Raw genomic sequence first — 7,440 nt, forward strand, 5'->3', positions numbered from 1 at the left:
TCTCACTGGCGATCAAAATTGATTGGCAAGTTCGCTATCAGAAGCAAGCTCGGGGTAAAGTACCAGGGAGATTTGCTTCTGGTACCTTTTCGGCTCCAGTGTCTTCCTCTCCATCTCATGATGAGCCAATGCAGATTGGGCAAACCAAGCTCACAGAGGTCGAGAAAAACAGGAGACGCAATGAAAAATTATGTCTTTATTGTGCTGAGAAAGGACATATGGTATCTGGTTGTCCCAAGAAGGCGGAAAACTCTATCGCCTAGGAGGAGCTGGAGGTACTACCCTAGGCGACCCAGTCTTACCTCTAAACAATAAACGTCTATTACTCCTGTGCTCTATCACCTGGGAGGGGCAGGTTCACTCCACCCAGGCTTTTATAGACTCGGGTTCGGCTATGAATATCATGGCTTATGATTTTGCTATCAAATTCGGTTTTCCTTTAACTTCTGTGGGACGACAGGTGCAGATTACAGCAGTGGATGATTCCCCATTACTGATTAAGCAGTCCATCACTCAGACTCCTGTACTATTATGCCAACTAGGGGTCTTACATAAGGAACAAATACAGTTTCTGGTCCTCAAGATGTCCACCTCCACCATCATTCTGGGTATGCCATGGCTTCAAAAACATTCTCCTCAGATTGACTGGAGTTCCAGACCGTTATTGAGCTGGTCTCCTTATTGTCATCATCATTGTTTGGAGAAAGTTACCATAGCCGCCACCGAGATTCAAGTGGAGGGGACTTCTGAGTCGTCCTCTGAACCCCCTGAGATAGATACCTGGGTGGATTGGGTACCTACGTTAAGCCCATTCCAACAAGAGGTCCCTAAAGGGAAACCAGAGGGGGTTCTATTTGTACCATTGCAGTTCAGATTTAAGATTCTTCATGCCTTCCATACCCATAAAAATGCCGGTCACCCAGGGATTGCTCGCACCCAGGAGTTGTTGGACCATTGTGTCTGGTGGCCCTCTATAGTATCGTATTGTAAGGAATTTGTCGGTAATTGCTCTGTATGTGCTAGGAGTAAGTCGTCTAGACGGGCTCCTGTGGGTACCTTACAGTCACTTCCGGTGCCTGAGCAGCCATGGACCCGTGTGTCTATGGACTTTGTGGGCGAACTGCCTAGATCAGAAGGTAAAACAGTCATATGGGTGGTAGTCGATAGGTTCAGCAAGATGGCCCATTTTATTCCCTTGGACGGACTCCCCACGGCACAGGAGCTGGCAGAGCTCTTCATCCATCACATTTTCAGACTGCATGGAATTCCGGAAAATGTGGTGTCAGATAGGGGAGTCCAGTTCGTTTCCAGGTTTTGGAGCGCCTTCTGTCATCATATGGGAATGAATCTATCGTTTTCCTCCGGCTACCACCCACAGACTAACGGGCAGACCAAAAGGGTCAATCAGGCTTTAGAGCAGTTCCTTAGATGTTACGTAGCTGATGCTCAGATGGATTGGGTCAAATTCTTGCCTTTTACAGAATTTGCCCATAATAATTTGAAATGTAATTCCTCGGGATTCTCCCCCTTTCAAGTGGTAACGGGAAGATCACCAAAATTCTCTCCTCTGCCGGTGGTGTCATCACCTTTCTCGGCCTTGGAGGAGTGGCAAGGGACATTAAAGGAGATCTGGGGGAAAAGTCAAAGGGAACTTAAAAAAGGCTTTTGCTACCCAGAAAAGACAGGCAGATAAGAAATGTTCTATGGAATGGAATTTTGTTCCAGGAGATTTAGTGTGGGTTTCTACTCGACACTTGGCCCTAAAGCAACCTTCTGCTAAACTGGGTCCCAAGTTTATAGGGCCATACCCTGTGTCCAAAAGGGTCAACAGGGTTACCTATGTTGTCTCGCTCCCATCCAGTTTCAGGGGTGGTAGAACGTTTCATGTGTTCCTCTTAAAACCTGCTGTGCATGTGGATTCCTCTCCCCCCCCCTTCCCCCGTGATGATGGAGAACCAGAGTACGAGGTAGAGCAGATCTTGGATTCTCGGATGGTGCGTAACTCCATACAGTACTTGGTCCACTGGAGAGGGTATAGTGCAGAGGAGAGATCTTGAGTACCTGCTTGTCGCATGCATGCAGAAGAACTCAGGGAGCATACTGACAGGTCAGGTGGATCGTGTCCGGAGTCCACGCCTAGAGGGGGGGGGGGGGTACTGTAACATTTGCAACTATGGTGGCTGCGGACATGCAGGGGATACCCGCAGCCGCCTTTGTTCCCTGTTCACAGGCCTCATCCATTCCGTCGGCGTCTAGCACGCCGGGAACGGTATTGTCTCGTGCTCATAGGGTCACTGTATCGCGCGGGCGCGCGCAGAGACAGGACCTTTATGCTGGAAGAAGGCGTGTCAGCTGACCTGCCGGTCGGCTGACGTCAGAGGTGGCTCACGCCGCTCGGATTGGCTGATTGGTAAGGGGCGCGGCTGTGAGCTCTCCTCAGCTTCTTAAGCCTTCACTACTCACTGGCAACTTGTCTGCTGTTGCGAATACACTCGTGTTAGCGCTCAGACCTTAGACTAGTATCCGGTGTGCTTTGATCTGGGAGGAAACCAGGGATTTCACACAAGACTAGGACTATTGTTATATTGTCTATCTGACCTTAGTTGCTGAACCTCTGCCTGATAACCCACTATTCTTCTGCCTCACGTTTCTGTACTGTAATTGCCTCTCAGTTGCCAAACCTTGCCTGTCTGACCTCTCTACTCACCAGTGGGCCCTTGCCACTGGTGAGGTGCTCTTTTGACTAGGTACCCACCAGCTCCTCTGGTGAGGTTAGTTTAAGTTATACAGCTCTTGTGACTGATAGTACCTTACCAGCTCCTCTGGTAAGGTCTAGTTAAACTATTCAGTCGCTTGTGCTGTTAGTACCTTACCAGCTCCTCTGGTAAGGTTTAGCCAAACTTTGTTGTTACTCTTGCTGTTAGTACTTTACCAGCTCCTCTGGTAAAGACCTATTATTTATACTACTGTTGCTGCAGCTAGTACCCACCACCAGCTCCCCTGGTGAGGGCTAGCACTGTTGTTACAGCTAGTACTCACCAGCTCCCCTGGTGAGGTCTAGCACTGTTGTTTCAGATAGTACTCACCAGCTTCTCTGGTGAGATCTATCCATTTATCTACTGTTGCACCAAACACTTTACACCTCTGTTTCTCTGCCTGCTATACTTGCATTATTGGTGATACTGCAGATCGCCACATAATCAGGTATAGAGTCTGTATTATTGGTGATTCTGCAGATCACCCAATAATCAGACGTCTGTGTGCTACACCAATCGTTACAATTGTTTAAAAGAAAAAACATATTTCTGCTTCCATATCCTTCTCAGATCAGATTTTTTTTAACCATTTCTCTATTGAATCCCTAACACTACAATACTTTACTTGACTCCAAGCATGAACAGTATGCGTTTTCATTTTTTTATTTATCTTTACAGTAATAAGATTTTTTTACAGTACTTTTTAAACAGGAAAATATTGAATATTACAAATTAAAATATATTTATTTAGATCTCCAGTGCTTGCTTGACTACAAAATGTATTGTATGTTCAAGAAAAGCTTTGTTTCATTGAGGTGTGGTAAAGATAAGATAGCTGTGTACAGAACAGAAGCATCTAGTTGTTTACAATGCGTGGGGCGTTGTGTTGGACAATATATTGCTAATGCAATGCAATTATTTTGTGATGGTATGTTCACATCGGTGTTAGCAGTGCGGTGCAGCGGATCCATTGGAATAACACTAGGCATGCTGTGCGGTGTGTGTACAGTTGCAGTGAAGCATACTTTTCATTAACTGCAGCCGACTGTCCCACGCTGTCACCTCTGCTCCCCGCTGCGTCCCACTCTCGCCGCTCGGTATTCAGGCCGACTGCGGAGTCGGCCTTACTGTATCTTCGCAAAGTGCTGCTGTCCATCATGGCCTCGTGGGCCACGGCCAACAGGCGCAGTATTTCTGCACCTCTGCAGTTTGCCACGGCCCATGTGGCCATGATTGACAGTAAGGCCGACCCTGCAGTCGGCCTGAATACCGAGTGGCGAGAGCGGGACAGCGTCGGGGAGTGGAGGTGACAGCGTGGGACAGTCGGCTGCAAGGGGCTGGAGAAAGCCCAAGGTGAGTAAAGATAATTTTTACTTTTTTCGCTGATAACTCCTTTAAGTCTGTTATTTTTGGTACTGTACAGTATATACCAGTAAATGAAATTAATAACATTTAAGCCTGGTTCAAACTACAATGGTACCAGCAGTTACAGTACTGTATTTGTATTGTATTGATATGCTGTACAGATTGGGGTATGTAATTTGGTCCTTTGCAAGGCCACTTCAGAGAGGGTGCTTTCAGTAATCGAATGAATAGCAGTGCAGTCTGCTACCTTTTTTCAATTGTTGATAAATACAATGGAGTAGACAGAGCAGACATATCAAAAAATGGATTACAGTGAACTGGCCCTTAGTATATCATTCCATATTTGTTTGCTGCCCATTCTAATGCAAAGGACCTAATGTGATCCAAGCCTATATGGCTAACCAACACCCTAAACATTAACCCAAACAATAGCTCTAAAGGTGCCCACTGACAATACCATTGTATTTATACAATCTTACCATATCTATGTAGCAGAAAATATTTTGAATGGATACATTAGGTATTACATAGAAATGGTAAGATTGCATCCAGCAGCACTGGTGCCATGTAGCCAAAGGGAGGTAGCTTTACAAATCAAATGAAGTCAGCCTGGGGAATAATTGTGTTAGTAAGCACACCTATTTTTCCTGCTAATCCAATAACTGTACAGCTGTGAAGTGTGGAAGGCTGCAGGTGTCATACAGCCTCTGAGTGAGCTGTATTATTATACACCCTCTGGAAGTGTGTTATTTCATGGTAAGAGCCGTTGTGTTGTCCTGTGATGGCAGTGGCTCAATGTGTTCTATTTAGACACAATTAGGGCTGTTAGTACTCCTGCGCACTCGCTTCATCCCAGTATGTCTGAGGATCCCAGCCCATCTCCCGAGAATCCTGGAAAGTGAGACACTCTCTTGCCCTGGTATGTTCTTCATGTTATATCTTGCTTTGTGCTGTAGATTGATGCTGGAAAACCCCATACTATAATTTTTCACTGGAAGACATTCCTTCTGCACTGAGCACAGCAGTGTCTTTGCCAACTGCTGCAAATGTAGACCTTTCTTAATACTGAACCTGTGATGTAACTACAGATTAGAGTGGAACATTTTCACTCCCTGATTTCAGGGTCAGGCTAAATTATGGCGCTACAAACCAGGAGGAGGATATCTTCCGTTTGTGCCTTACAAAGTTCACTGTCTCTGCTAATGTTATCCTAATTATTTTCTTCTCATTCCCCTTGTGTAGAATGTAGTTTTCTTAACAAAAATCATGCTCTGAATGTTACATTTAGAACCCCCACCTTTAAAACAAGTTCGAGCACAGTTTTTAATATGCGTAATACGCTTTTCAAATATTAATTATTGCTATTTCACATTTGCAAATGGGGAGACTGGAGGCTGCAGGTGTGACTAAGCTGGAAGGTACAGTATGTATAGTGACTTTTCTTCTGAATACCAGTTTTTTTTTTGGTTGTTTTTTTTTATGGGGGAGGGGGGGGGGGGAGGGTAAACAGCTTAATCATGTTTGGGGGTCAGGGCCGGTTCTAGACTTTTTGCTGCCTGGGGCAAACTTGTGAGGTTTGGAATGATCCCACAGCACCCAACAATTAACCGCTGCATTTAATGTTCTCACATGATGTGCTGCAGCTCAACAATAGCACACTGGCTGGCTGTGAGTCTGTGACAAACAAACTGCTCACCCTCAGCCACGCCATTCCTCCTCAGTCAGGGGAGGAGGTGGCCTTCCTTCAATTGAAACACTGCTGCTCTCCTGCCTCCCCCCCTCACTCACTGTCAGACTCCTCACACAGCACAACAAGCTGTTTTTCCCCAGTGCTTACCTCTTCACCTCAGGAACTCTTCTCTCACTTCTCCTCCTACTTTGACTGCATGCTGTTAGTGTAAACACAGTACAAACATTCTGCCCCTGTGATGTCTGCGCCTGATGCGGACCTGTTGGGGGTTCATAGCAACCTGTATATGTGACTTGGGGCACATGCTGCTTAATTATGCTTGAAGGGCACTTTGCTTTATTATGTTATTTGAGGGCTGCCTGCACCTGCCTGGGAGACACTTTTCCTTATTATACTTTTTGGGGGTAGAGCTGTCTAATAGTGCTGACAAAGGGGACACTCTGCCTAATTATATTGTTTGTCAATATATAATTTATTTGCTGCACTTTGCACATTTCCACCTCCTTTAACTTCATAAAGTGTGATACTGCCACTTATAATGCACACTGTGCTCCACCATGTCCCCAACAAATGCCATCCGTTAAACGCGATCGTGGGAAAATCGCTGCAGTGTCTAGTGATTTTTCCACGTGAATTCGCGGGAAAATCACTCCCGCAATACGCCTGCAAAAATCACCAGCGTTTTGCACTTCTAAGTGTGAAAATGCAAAAGGCTAGCGATTAGAGTTAGCGTTTTGCGACGGCGATTTGTATGCAATTAATGCATACAAATGCTACTTGTATCGTGTTTTGCGTCTAGCGCTAATTGCCGCAGTGAGATCACTGCCATATAGTTAACATTGCCCTAGTGCTTTAAAAAGTGCTAGTGATCATCGGCAATTAGTGGTAAACGCCCGCTAATCATCCAAGTTAGAACGGGCCCTAAAATGACTGGAGTCTCTGTAGTTTATCCAGATCTCAGCTGTGTTGGTTCTTTTCTGATTTTGGATAGAAGGAGGCATGATGTATTTCTTATTTGTTTCAGAGGCCAGTTATTGTACAAAATGTTATCATACTTTCCATTGTTGCTGCCACTTTTAGTATGAAGTAAAAATCTTGCAGATTTGGCATATTTTTGATTTGTCCATCTCCTTATGGGATATTCCTAGTATTACCTTTATGATTTACAAAACCACTCCCTGGAAAGGAACTGTACAAAGACGCTAGCCAGCTTCCCTACTTATATGCACACTGTTTTGGCAGTTGGACTGGGGAACTGCAGTTCAATAAGTGCTTTTGTACATTTAGAAATACCTGAGATTCCCCCATGAGGACATTGTCTAGTCCAGGCATGGGCAAACTTGGCCCTCCAGCTGCTAAGGAACTACAAGTCCCACAATGCATTGCAGGAGTCTGACAGCCACAGTCATGGCTCATAAAGGCAAATGCATTGTGGGACTTGTAGTTCCGTAACAGCTGGAGGGCCGAGTTTGCCCATGCCTGGTCTAGTCCAAAACCTGCCAGATCTGCCACAAAACCTGCCACATACAGTATACAGATAGATAGATAGATAGATAGATAGATCGATAGATCGATAGATAGATAGATATTGGTGATCATTGAAAAATGAATCCCAAATGCCTTAAATGT

This window comes from Hyperolius riggenbachi, chromosome 6, assembly GCF_040937935.1.
Source record: "Hyperolius riggenbachi isolate aHypRig1 chromosome 6, aHypRig1.pri, whole genome shotgun sequence".
NCBI lineage: Eukaryota > Metazoa > Chordata > Amphibia > Anura > Hyperoliidae > Hyperolius > Hyperolius riggenbachi.